Source organism: Pleurodeles waltl, chromosome 4_2, assembly GCF_031143425.1.
Source record: "Pleurodeles waltl isolate 20211129_DDA chromosome 4_2, aPleWal1.hap1.20221129, whole genome shotgun sequence".
Classification (NCBI taxonomy): domain Eukaryota; kingdom Metazoa; phylum Chordata; class Amphibia; order Caudata; family Salamandridae; genus Pleurodeles; species Pleurodeles waltl.
Window position 1 is genome coordinate 422,277,259 of NC_090443.1, and position 13,911 is coordinate 422,291,169.

Here is a 13,911-nt window from a genome sequence, read left to right on the forward strand (position 1 = left end):
CAATCAGTTCATTCTGTCGGAGAACTTTCACATAACAACCTTCCAGGACATCATCCCATTACTTCGACTTGGAGACTTCATGAAGGTGTTATACCTCAAGGACACCTACTTCGACATACCCCTCGACCCAGCCCTTCACAAATACCTCTGGTTCACAGTAAACAGACAGCACTACTAGCACTACCAGTTCAAAGTACTTTCCTTCTGAGTCACAACCGCCCTAAGGGTCTTTACCAAGTGCCTGACATTGGCGGCTGCTCATCTGCAGAGAGAGGGCATTCATGTCTTACCTAATCTTATGACTGGTTGATCAAGAGCAACAACAAACACTCAGACCCTTCTATGTAGGTTAAGGTAAATGTAAAGAAATCCCACCTACAACTGTTGCAGATCCAACCGTTTCTAGGTTTAGTCCTAAGTGCTGTCACTAAGAAAGCATACCCCAACCAGCAGAGGGTGCTGGCATTTCAATAGCTGCTGTCTTTTTCAGTGCAATCACCCATTAACTATAAAAACTGTAATGAAGTTGCTCTGTATGATGGCATTTTTCACAGCAATTGTGTTGGGTCAGACTGCAACAGTGCCTTGCGAGTTGATTATCGCAAGTGGAAGGTCAGTGGGAAGATGTAGTGTTTATAAAGGCCAGCACTCTGAGCTCTCTGAATGGATGGTACATAAGAAACCTGTTGCTAGGCAGGCCTTTCTTGAACCCTGTTTCGCAGATGGCTATTACTACTAATGCATAGCTTATAGGTTGGGGTGCACATCTTGGCAACATGACTGTCCAACGCACCTGGACTCCTCTTCAGCAGGGGAAGACAATAAGCTATCTGGGTGTATTAGGTGTTTGCCTAGCAAACAGAGCGTTTTAGTCACTTGTCCATAATGATATAGGTAGTCATTATGATGCTGGACAACATGACAGTGATGTATTGCATACAAAAGTGAGGTGGCACCCCTTCCCTTCCACTGTCTGCCTGACTCAACGGATCTGGCACTGGGCAGTCGGTCACAACATCCAGCTCCTGGTAGAACACTGTTCAGGGGTCGACATCAGCTTTGGGGACCTTTTAAACTGGATGCACCAACAAGTCCACGAATGGGAACTCCACCCACAAGCACTGCAAAGTTACTGCCAGAGATTGGGAAGCTTAATCATTGACCTTTTGGCCGCTCGCAACATAAAATGTCCAAACTTCACCTTCGGGTACCCACACCCACAGTCAGGACATGATTTCATACATTTTACATCTCCAAAAGGCAGGTCTCTCATGCACATTAATACAACTACATTTAGCAACTGTTACTGCATACATACAGAACAGGGAATGTTAATTCCTTTTTAGGATTTCTGGAGTCAAGGTGTTCATGAGGTTTTAAAAGGATGACACCCCAAGAACTGCTCCAGCACCGGTCTGGAACATTAATGTTGTTCTCAGCAGGCTTACGGTACCATTTGTCTTGTTATTTACAGTGCCTTTCATGAAAGGTGGCGTTCCTTGTGGCTCCAATTTGACTCTGGTGCATTTGTAAGTTAAAAGCACTGACTATCCAGGAACCATTCATTCAGATACCGTAGGACGGGGATAGTCCTTCGACCCAAGCCTAAATTCTTACCTATGTTTGTCTTGCTTTCTACTTTAATCGAGGTTTAAGCTGCCCTTTCTTGCTCACAACCTGATTTTGTTGCAGACAGAGTGTTATACGTGCCAGATGTCAATCTGACACTCATACACTGTATTGATGTGCACACGCCTTTCCGAAAGACTAACGAACTTTTTGTTGCTTGCGCTAAACCATTTTTAGAAATAAAGAGCCCCTGACTGATTTATAGGGACCGGGACAGAGGAATAACCAAAGGAAAACTGAGAAACCCCACCTCCATTGTGGATGTGGGGGTTTCTTGTTTTTTCTTTGATTGTGCTAAATCATACAAGGTCAGCAAATTTCCAAGCAGGCATTGCAAGTTGGATTGTGTAATGCATATGCTATAATGCTAAATGAGTGCTCTCCACACTTCCTATGGCACACGGTACATGTAAAAAAGAGGGCCACCACTGATTTCTTAGGCAACGTCCAGTTAGCTGATATCTGCAGGGCAGCAACTCAGTCAACACCATACTTGTTCAGAAACCAGCTATGGGTGGCCAAACTGTCTTAAGGACTTTGTTTTAAACATCTACCTCACCTACCCGCTTGCCACCCCTGGGAGGAAACTGCTTTACAGTTGATGGGAAGCATGTGCATCTACAGCCACACATGCTACAGACGGAGAATGTTGCCCTGTAGTCTTGATAGAACCATCTAGTGCAGTAGATTCACATGCACCCTCATTCCTTCCTGGAAGATGGCAGTTATTGCATATGTTGCTTTTATTCAGTATTCATTAATTAACTAATTATAATGCACAAGGCGCGTATACTGACTCTTACTTTGCACTCACTCTCACCTTTCACCCATTGTGCTAAAAAAGTGGACTAAGGGAGAAGTCATACACTATCCAGTGACTTTAGGTGTCTTCAAAGAAAAACAACTTGTAATGTCTGACCACAACATTAGGTAACAGGACTATGAAAAGCATGTGAATCTTAAGCACTTCACGCTACTAACAGATGTTTAGCTTACAGGATAAATAACATGCTCCTCTGGCATGCACAATTTTTGCTTTTGTTTCTTTAGCTTCACGTTTGAGGTTTTGCCAGCATAGCTGGCCTTCGTTCAGCACCTTCAGAACATCCTGGTTAGTACAGCATAGAACTTAACCTAGCATTGGAAGCCCATGCAAGGACCTCCTTCTATAATGGCCTACCACAGGTTCGTGAGCTTCTGGTAGTTCTCCACCTATCTGTAACTAGCTGTCTAATTTGCAGCCCAGCCTACTAAATTAGAACTTTTGCTTGGTTGAATGAATATATGTATAAGTAAATTGAAAAGTGTGTATTCAAGACAAAACTGTGTGTATTTTGAAAACTCATAAGCTGATGTTTGGGAAAATTGATTTCTATACCAATATATTTAAAGCCAATATTTGAGTTATAAATCTTGCAGTGTTGTAGATTTATTACTGATATTATTAACTCAGTGCCAGGGCACTGCAGCTATGACATATGTATTACCCTTGCAGAGGCATTCCACGTTGACAGATCATTTTGTGGTCTCGTCTGCGTGAGCATGCAAGCCTCTTGTGTCCTATAGTGGGCTTTGAAACCCCCAATGCTTACTATTTGTCTGCATCTTTACCACTCTTCATTGCTGCCTTCTAATTGGGCAGCACTTGCCATGCGTCACTTCCATGCGCATGGAGCAATCACAGATTAATTCACTTTACTGTCTCTTTGCTGGCCGTATCAGGCAAGCATTGTGAATTCAGATACTATTTTTTTTTTTTTAAAAGGTATGACGCGGACAACGCTGGCGGCATCATAATGTTTTTTTCCTGCCCCCCACGCCTTTGTCCTGTTTATTCTTCCGCCCTCTCCCATCCCCATTTATTCTTTCTCTACCACTGACAGAAGTGTGAAATAAATAAAAATGGTATGAAGCGGCCAGCGCTGGCCGCATCATAGCGTTTTTCTTTTTTGATTTTTTAAACTGTCCCGTTACCCGCCTGCCACCTCCTGTTACCACCACCGCCCGTCACACCTTTTTGACTTCCGGGGGCAGTAATACAACAGCAATACAGCATGAGGAACAAACAGCAAAGCATCAACTGTTCACTTCACATCAGTACACATAAAAGAAAGACTATGAACTTCTACCTCAAATTGACCGTAAATGGTCACTATCTTAGTAAGTCTTTCTACTGCTAGTTTAATCACAAACTACAGAGGATTGCAATATATTTTTTTATATACAAACTGATAATTTGTACTGGAATTGTCAGTTTTGTTTCAAATTTCTTTAAAGGCATAGTCTGGGGAACGCGGGATAACTTTTATTCTATGCTAAGGCATCATACTCTGTAATATTGCTTCTTGGCAATGGACAGAAGATCCCTATTGTAAACACTATTGAGCATACTCTTCATCAGAAACACTAGACTACGGTATCAAAATATGCAAGGCGTTTATAAGCTCGGGGTGTTTCATTTTCGTTCTGTTATCGGTTGCAGAATCCATGATCTTTGTCTCAATGTAAACGTTTTACGGGTCACTGCTGCTGAAATGAAACGAGCACTGTTCTAATGATCCTGCCCGAAACATGGTGCTATTACATGACCAGCACAGACTGCACCATTGCGCCTCGTTTCCTAATATTTAGTCATGATGCACAGCAGCCACGCATCTTTACAGCATGGCTAAAACATGTTGACAAAACTGATAGCTCTCGCATAGGCGAGACCTGTCGACTTTGCAAACGGTTATTTACATTATTGTTGGCATCCGTGCCCAATGCACTGAGGTGATTACTGCTGGTAATATTGCATATGGTGGTCCCTAACGTAACCTGGCATGTTGTCCGATGTGATCACAAAACCAACTCTAGCAATAAATCTCAGGATGAAATGTAATGAACATAAGTAACTCTTATTACATAAAAGATTGGAGACCCTTGGTCTACCATCACTTGTGCTACCTCTTCAATGATTGTACTGACCACCCAAGCAATAACAGTGACCCTCCCAACATGTCCAATCAAGCACAAGTCATACGGCCAGATAGTTCTTTTGGGTCTAGGACAAAGAGAGTTCCAGGACTGTTTTTAGTTCCTAATGCGTGCAGTTGTGTGGCAGGTCTTATTCACAGGGCCCAACCGCTAGGTTACCTTACCTTCTTAAAAAAGTGAGCGCTCAGCACCTATGCAGCGTGGTCTCGGTGCTCCCGAAAAATATAAGCAACTCTGGGGAGTCGTCTCCGTTTGTTCCTTTTGAAATTTCCACATGGGGCACACTGATATGCTGTGCTTCTGGCTCTGTTTTTGAGAGCGACGGTATGGGACTGTTCTTGAATGTGAATGGCTAAAGTGGCCTGTGCGTTTGGTTATTAAGTGCGGTAAAAATGTACTCCACTTCGTGCTGAGTTTTTCATGCACGTTTAATTCTGATTGCAAAGCCAGCTCATATACAAGAATGTTGGTTAACAAGCAAAAGCTCAGTTTGTGATCATGGGTGTCCTTATTTGACTAAAAGGAGTGCATTGTTAGAAGCTGGCTTTTAACGCACCATATACATTTAAATGTTGTATTGGTGCACATAATTCCCTATACTGAAAGGCTTAGCCAGCCCAAACGGGACAGGAACGCATGGCTGTTTGAGAAAAAAAAAACTCTCTCCAAATATTTGTAAAGTGACTAGAACCATGTAGCGGGTGTGTATTTCTCGTGTCATTTACTTGGCATAAGGTTGCCCTTTTTGGTAAATGTGACAAATAGATGAATGTGCCCTTATTCGCATGTTTTCCAAAGGGTTCAATTATATTGTTTAGTAAGTACAATTGTCACATGTTCAGTTTGTTTATCATCAGATCGTTCCTTTGCCTAAAGCATACATTTTGAAACGCTTCTGAGAACAAGTTCCTTCAGTGGTTTAACAACAGCTGCTCCTTAAGTACCCTTTCTAAGCACGAAACTACAACCAAAAATTGGCGTGTTGGACACACCAGTTACTAAAATGAAAAGTACTAATTGCTACACACTGATTGGCAACTAAAACAGTCTTTAACAGAAATAGATAAAAAAAAAAAAATTAGTTCGTGATTCTTTAGGTTGTCAATGCCCATAATGACTGGGACCTTATTAATTTCTTCCAAAATGCAGAGACTAAACAAGAGTGTTGAAACTTTTTATTCCTCTCGTTTGAAGCTCTGTCCTAGAAGTGTTCTTACTGCCAATGGACACAGTCTGTGCCTGGGTGCTAGCTGACCTTTTGGCGTCCTTGCACTTCAATAAAAGCTCCTTTTTATGTCTTTTTTACTCTGTATTGGGAAATCCTCCTTCAAAAAGTGTCTACTGCTCTCAAACATATTTCTAGATGTGGCCCGTGGGTGTTTTTTTGCCATCCATTATAAAAGACAATTGTTCCACGTGGAGCAAAAACAGTCTTTTGTGGTCTAGCTAAGAATTCTAAACAATGGCTTGTATGGCATGTCCCATCATCTAACAATGTCCACAATGCTGTGGGACAGAAATGTCCACAGATGGGTGTTAGTGTTAACTCTTCTACTGTCAAGCAAAAGTTTTGAATTACATCTAACACTGGGGAGTTTTCAAAGTCGCATGTCTTCAGGCTCGGAATCTTCTGTAGTCAACAGTTGTGATAGTAGGCACTCTCTAACACTTTAAAAATCATTTTATTTACTTTTATTAGCAGTAAAGGAGGCTACACAACACCACACACGTCCGTTTTTATACAGTATGACAGAGCCATGTCTTTGTGTGAATAAAGTGACCCTCCCCTCCTCCCCCCCAATTAGGTAAATGTGCCCCATCAACAGTACCAATTCTCTCCCTCCCATTCCTTCCCTCCTGAGCTTAAATAAGCAAAATAATATTCATCATTGGTATCACATACGAGTTGCTATATATACATCTCTATCACTATTTCAGTGAAGACCACTAATTTTGGGCTGGGATTTTTCCTCCCTCTCCAGTGGGGCATAAATCGTATGCAGTACAGGTGTGCCCCCTATTTGAGCTTCTCTAAAGTCCAACAAGGTATAGGTCATCACTGCCCATGCTAACAGGGCATCCTGAGCCTTGTTATGTGTCCTTGTGTGCCTCATAGGTATTGTTTTTCTTCTCCTGCCCACTCAATCATGTCTCTCTCCCAGTTTTCCCTTCTTGGGGCCCGGGGGCTCAACCAATGGATAGCTATATGACATTTGCAACTGTTAGCCCTAAGAGGACATAACGCCTACTATGTTTTTTCTGTGGGTTAAATGGAAGGCAACCTCGTAGGCATTTCTTGATTGTGGAATCTCCCACTCGGTGGCACTATGCAGTTGGGCCAGAACCTCTGTCCAATAATCAGCTCTGGGGGGACAGTGCCAAGTCATATGAAAGAAATCGGCTGGTTCTGAGGAGCATCTAAGGCATTTTTTTTTATCTCTGTGGGGGTAGATCATATGGAGGCGTTTAGGAGTAAGGTAGGTCATGTGTATAAAATTGTAGTGGATTAGTTTAAAGCAGACATTCACCACTGTTTTTCCTATCCCCTCTTGTATTTTTCCCAATCCCTGTGTGTTAAAAGGCCCTCATTAAGAGCTTGCCTTGTATCTTCTGGTGGTGAGTGTGTGTCCGCTCATAATGCTCCATATGTGTGTGTGATGAGTTTGCACCCACCAGCTATTGCCAATAGTCTAACCAGTGTGAGACAACGTGGGGGCCTTTGGGAATGAATGCCAAAGTTGCCGGGCTGTTGGTGCGATTTTTGCATATTGTAAAAATTGGCTTCCGCTTCGGTTGAATGATTCCTGTGCTTCCAGGCAAGTGATAAACCTGCTGATAGGGTAGAGGTCAGAAAGCATTATACACCCTCACTTCTGCCTTTAGGCAACAGACATAGTAAGTTATTTGTGCGAATGGGGACAGGAGCCAAATATCCATGTCAGGAGAATAAGCACTCTTCTAACTGCCCTCTCCCATATGCTTCCCATGAGGTGGACAATGTGAGGATACGCATGAGGTATTCTATTGCACTGCATGAGGAGTTCCCCCAATTGGCATACCTCATGGGATCCTTCACGTTGGCTCCCAAATAAATTCTCCGTCCAACATGTGGACTGCGAATTGAAGGTGTGCTGTCAGGTAGTACATTTCAAAATTCGGCACCTCTAACCCCTCTTCTCCCATTCCAGCTCACTCTGCTTCTTTTTCCCCTGCCATACGAGGTCCACTGCCAGTCAGTCTAGTTACCTGAAAGCCGCCTGGGGAATCTCATGAAAGGAGCCCTGCATGATGTATAAACAATGGGGCAGAACCACCATATTTAAAAGAGCGAACCTTCTCATCAAAGACAAGGGAAGAGTTTTCCAGAACTGGATTGAGGGTTTTAGGCTCTTTATGATTTGCCCCATGTTAAGGTCATAAAAAGCCTCTTTTTTTGCTGGGTGATATGGATATCCAAAAAAATACCCTGTCTAATTTCCAAGGGAGAACTGTTGAAGGAAGTTGTTGAGGTGAAAGGCCTACCAAGCACCCAAGAGGAAATAAGACTGATTTAGAAATGTTTATTTAAAGTCCGGAGGGCTCCCAGAATTCCTACATAATATTTAGCAAGATCTGGGCTGAGATGTCGCGTTGCCTCAGATAAACCAACGCATCATCAGCGTACAGTTAAATTATATGTTCTGCGGTATGTATTGTTATACCCCAACCACTAAGGGTCTGTCTGAGTCTACAAGCCAACAGTTCTATTGCATTAGCAAAAATCACGGGTGACAGGAGACTGGAGGCCAAAACGTGACTGAGGAGCTTATGGTCCACTTTAGTCATTGAGATGGGTCAGTAGGACCCTGGTTCCAGTGGGTCTCTGCCTGGGTTTGGTATCATTGATATTAGGACTTCCCCCATCAATTAAGGGTAACTCCCACCTCGTATATGCCTCAGCATATACTTTAACCAGTTTCTCAAGTTAAAATGACGGAAAGACCTTGTAAAATTCCACTGGAGCCCTTCCCTGTCCAGGACTTTTGCAATAGACTGCAGCGCCTCTGTAACATCCTGTTTGCTGATTCTGGCCCCTGGTATTTCTTGTTCTGCTGGTGTCAGTGAAATCAGCGGGAGCTGATTCAGGTATGCAGACAGATCATTTTTCCCTCCTGGCAACCGTAGCTGTTCATAGACTATACGCATGTGCCCTGCAAACATCTCATTTATGCCCTGTTGTGTGTATACTTCATGTCCAGTATGATCACAATTTGAAAGGATAGGTTGTGGATCCATCTCTGATTTAATTAGCCTGGCCAACAATCTTCCTGCCTTGTCCCCCTCAATATACCATCTTCGCCTGGCCTTGTTTTTGGAGTATTTATCCACTTGGTCCCAAAGGTCAGACTTTTTGTGTTTTTGCCTATCCCAAGCAACTTTAATAGAGGGTTGATGGGAAGCTTGGATTCCAAAAGCTCCAATTTGGCCTCCTGTTTCAGTAAAGCATATTCAAGAGCGCTTCACACCCCCAAATGGAGGTGGACAGACTCACCTCTTTAACAGCCACCTCCGGGCATCTCATTCTACTGCCAGGTTGTTGTTGGATCCCCAATTTTCCTGAAAATAATGAGCAAAGATGGTATCTAGTGTAATCCTAAATGCTGTATCAGCAAGGGATTCTACGTTCAGCCACCGTAAGGGTTTTTTGGGTGGCTGTCTATGAAGGGAGTAGGTCAATAAGAGCGGCGAATGATCAGACATATAGCGGGCTAAATATTGAGTATGTTTGACCCTATGTGCAGTTGTCCCTTGATTGAAAAAGTAGTTGAGGCTACTGTGTGTTAGTGGCTGGAGTTAAGCAGGAATATGTGGGTAGTTCTGGATGACAATGTCTCCATATATCCAGTATGCCCAGGCTCTGTAGGGTGTGGTGTACTGAAACTAGGAAGTGAGGCTTAGTGTTCATCTTGGGGGGGGGGGGAGGGAGAGGAAGCATCTATCCAGTTTACCGTCTAAGACACAGTTGAGATCTCTGGCTAATATTATTTCAGATGATGAAGAGAACTCTGCAGCTCTAATCACTTTTCCTAGAAAGGTCCCGTCCTCTACATTAGGTGCATAGACATTAATGAGACAGAGATCTTGGACATCTAACGTGCTGTGCAGGATTGTGTAGCGCCCTTCTGGGTCTATGGTAACTTTGGATGAGTGGAATGGGACCCCTTGGGCCACCCAAATCATTGTCCCTCTACCACATCCCGACTAAGAAGTGGCAAAAATCCTTCCCCGTCACAGTTTCTGAAGAGATTTAAGACCGTCATCCCAGGTATGGGTTTCCTGCAGGAATGCTATGCCCACTCTGTATCAGTTGAGGTATGTTATGACCCTATTCTTTTCAGTGGATTGTTGAGGCCTCTCACATTCCAAGATATAAACTTGTATTTGGACGCAGAGTTCATATTTGCCATTTGGCAAAAGCTTTGTCGCCCCCTCCCCCGCCCCATAGGGCAGATCACTGTCTTTGTAGTTGTAACCCTCCTCCCGGAAGTTCCCTCCCATAGTACACAACATGACAACTCCAACAGATTGCCAAAGTCAATAAACAGAACAGTGTGGGACGTTTCTACTCGAGAAGTAAGAACAGTGACAGCAGTTTTTAACCATCATACATAAAACTTCCCCTTTGTCCCTCCGCCCTCGGGCAGATGCCACAAGCCCCCCCCGATAAACTGTCCACCAGGAGGGCCATAAACCCTGCCTCAGATTACCACTCCAAAAGAAAACCTAGTGCTCGCACAGACTACCTCTGTGTATACCCTATATGTAAAACTGACCGAGACCCAAGGTCCCTGCTCACCACAAGCCCAATATGAGAGCTCAGCAATTTGCGGAGGCCTGGGCCTTGGCAACTTCCAGCTGGGAAGAAGGAACCCCATTATGAAAGATTTCATTGTGTGTTTGATACAGTGGTTGGCGATCCATGTCCGGGGTATATGTGGGTGCCACCTTCATTCCATAACCCCCATCATTACCTGTATACCTGGCCTTGTTAGATCCCATCAAGCAGTGTTCCCAGGACCCCTATCACTGTGAACCCCCAGTGTCAGGGGGGTCAGGCAGGGAGCTCAATGGAGCATACGGGTTCTCAGTTTCCAAAGAGCCTCCCTCTGCCCACAGTGTCCCATCTTCCATTACAAGGATGTGTTAATTCTGAGGGACAGCACAGGGCTGCAAGAAGGTCTTTCTTTTGAGACTGGATCACCGTGTGTTCTGCCGTTAAGTTTCCTGCCACCCTCTAAAGTGTTCACCTCCCTCTAGTTCCAGAGAATCCAACCAATCTGGAACCACTTGTGGGGATTCTAAGAACAGGATCTTTGTTCATGTTGAATTCTCAGGCAAGTCAGAAAGATGAGGCTATATTTGATGTGATGGTCCCGCATCTTCCGTTTGACTGACAGAAGGCTTTTATGGAGGTCTTGAACTTTTGTGCTGCAGTCTGGGAAAAGTTGAATGGCCACACCTTCATGTCTCAGGGGCCATGTGTTCGGCCATATTGAAGAAGGATGTCGCGATAATTGAACAGCCGTGTGATAATTGCCCTAGCGAGGCTTCCTGCCTTGGCTCAGGGCCCAAGGATCTGCGAGCCCTTTCTATGGTAAAGAATTTAGAAAGGCGGATAATAGGCATTGGGTTGTAATCCATTTCTCTAATATCAGTTCCTCCTCTGTTCTTTCAGGAAATTCTAAGAGTCTGAGGTTGTTCCACTTAAACGGCCCTCAGCATCCTCCAGGCGCTCAAGATGGGTAGCGCCTCTCTTTGTCTGCCACTGTAGTTTGATGCTCCTGGACTACATCTCGAAGTGTGGCCACCTCGGTTTCAGTGGTGATGACCCTTGCTACCACTTTCCGGAAGGTCAAGGCACAAATGGTTAATGTCCATGGCCATCGTATCCATCTTTGTTTAGAGAGTCACACGGGACCCCTTAATGGCATTCAGTATTTCAGCAGTCCCAAGTCCAGAGTCTGGGGTCTGGGATTATTCAGGGAACGGGTCTAGCAGCCCATGGCCAGGGATCGTATTTTGCACTATCTTGTTGGCCTGGGTGCCTTTAGTTTGTCTGGCTTTCCCCATTGTGTAACCTCAGGATTATTTGGGTGCCAATTGTGCAGTCCTGCGAGCCTCCCAAGGTCCATCCACACTGCCCGCCAGCTCTCTACCTGTCCAGGCCCCCCAGGAACTTCTCAACCAACAGGGGAGTGAGGCTCCCTGAAAAGGATGATGTCTCTCCCTAATGATGAGGATGTGAAAAGGGATGAAGCATGGTCCCTCCCAAGCCAGAGTTTCCTCCCAGGGGTGAGATCAAACATACAATGTCCCCTCCGTCCAGCAATACACCTCTGTTCAGTGGCTCTTCCACAGTGGAAGTCCTGATGCCTTGAGGCCTCCCCGCAGGGGCTTCAGCCTGCTACAAAGTCCACCGGGGAACACCTCCCTCCAGTCCCTGGCCCAGGATTGGGCTGTGTTGGGAACTGCCGCGCGGTCCGCACCGCAGTCCCAGAACGACCAACATGGGTTCAGAAACCACTCATGGGGTACAAATATTGCAGATGCCACCACCAAAAACACCAGTGGTTTCGGGATTTTATAAGATTATGTAGTCTGGGCCGGGAGTTTAGGCCAGGCATGTCTAGGCAGCTATCTTGCTCAGCCACACCCTACTTAAATTTAACATTATACTCTCTGCAGACTACGCACCTCATTGGATGACCCAAACTCCAGCCAATTTGATGGCGTGGCTTTGAACTTTAGCAAATCTCTAGGACCTCCGGCTCAAAGAACAATTTCAACGGAAGGTTCATGTTCTTACTTTCCTCTGACTTTTCCATTATGGGACTTTTAACCTTTTTTTCATTGCAGAGTAGTGAGAATTAATGCTTATTTTTCCCCCCTCACTCTGTCCTCCATTTTGATACTGAACCCAGAGAGAGACTGACTCAGCACTTTTCTTCATCATGACTGAAATTCCATTCAAACTTGAAAAATCTCTTTAATCCTTGCACAGTTTCAGAGGCAAAGAAGATTTTTTAAACAGTTTTATTCATATTGTATCACCGCAAGACAAAATAGTTTAGTACAAAAACCAGTACAATTAAAGGAACCCTGTATCATCATCATTCCATAATAAAAGAGCAATATGCTTGAATGCATAACACTCGTAAGAGTGAAGAACAAGAATATCAGTCTTGTTCTTCCTCTGATATAATCCTCTGAATTTAAGCACATTTAAATAATATAATAACTTCAGTCATTGAAGTAACATGACTTTGACTAGCTCTGACACACCCAGTCCAAGACAGGATTCTGCTGCTTTCAAGGGATTCCAGATTTTCCATCAGAACCTGTGTGAAATTTGAACTTGCACATAAGCCTGCTTTGATGCTGAAATTAGCAGCTACTTGTTCAGTTTGTATTCAGAGACCTCCTGAAATTGAGTTTTCCATTTCATACATTTTTCGTGTCCCATTCATGTGGTACTTTTGACCATACACTTTCTTTGCTCTTGTGCCCATAAACTATATTGGGATAACCTCCAGGAAAATATGAACCAGGATCAGTGAAATCAAAGCAACATAAGGGTGCAGAAAGAGTTCTGCTAAAATGACAATTTTATTTTCTATATCATATGCTCTTTTAATTTACAGAATCTATAAAGCGCTTGCTTCCAGCGTAGGATGGCATACAGGATCATACTTATAGGTATTGACCGTCTGGTGATTCATGAATGTTCATGTGCGCATAGAGTTAGGAGCCAGGAAAATTAGGATCTGGTGTCCTGATGAAAGCCTGGGACCTGTTTGAGGGCCGGTTCGTAGGCTGAAACATCTCAACTCCACAGACATTTGGATGCTAACTAATACCGATGTCAATCCAGTTTTTATTCATCCCCTCAATTTACCCTGAATAAAGTAAAAACTTGGGGTTCAAAAACAGGAATTTTGTATGTAGTCTAAATTCTGCTTCCACCTCACCCACTGTTCCATAAAGATCTCCTCATCATTGCGAGGTGCTAATTCACCATTGTAAGGTCTTTAGTGAATGAGGTGTGGCCGATGATAAAGCATGACACCCCTGGGGGGGGGGGGGAATAAGGGGATAAGGGGTTTGAGACCGTAGATATCAATTTTTCAAATTTATTGTAATTCTGTGTGTCCTACACACGCCTGGAGCTATAGCTCTGCAGACCATACAATAATAGGGAAATACCCATGAATTGAGTAATCTTGACTTATGACTCGTCACTTGTCTCAGGATGAAGATCCCCACTGT

The 13,911-nt window shown here is 44.0% G+C and overlaps 1 protein-coding gene across 8 annotated transcripts in view; it reads left to right on the forward strand.

The window, feature by feature from the left end:
• Nucleotides 1–13,911, forward strand: part of WIZ (WIZ zinc finger) — a 688,842-nt gene that overhangs the window by 329,446 nt on the left and 345,485 nt on the right. The window lies entirely within an intron of this gene.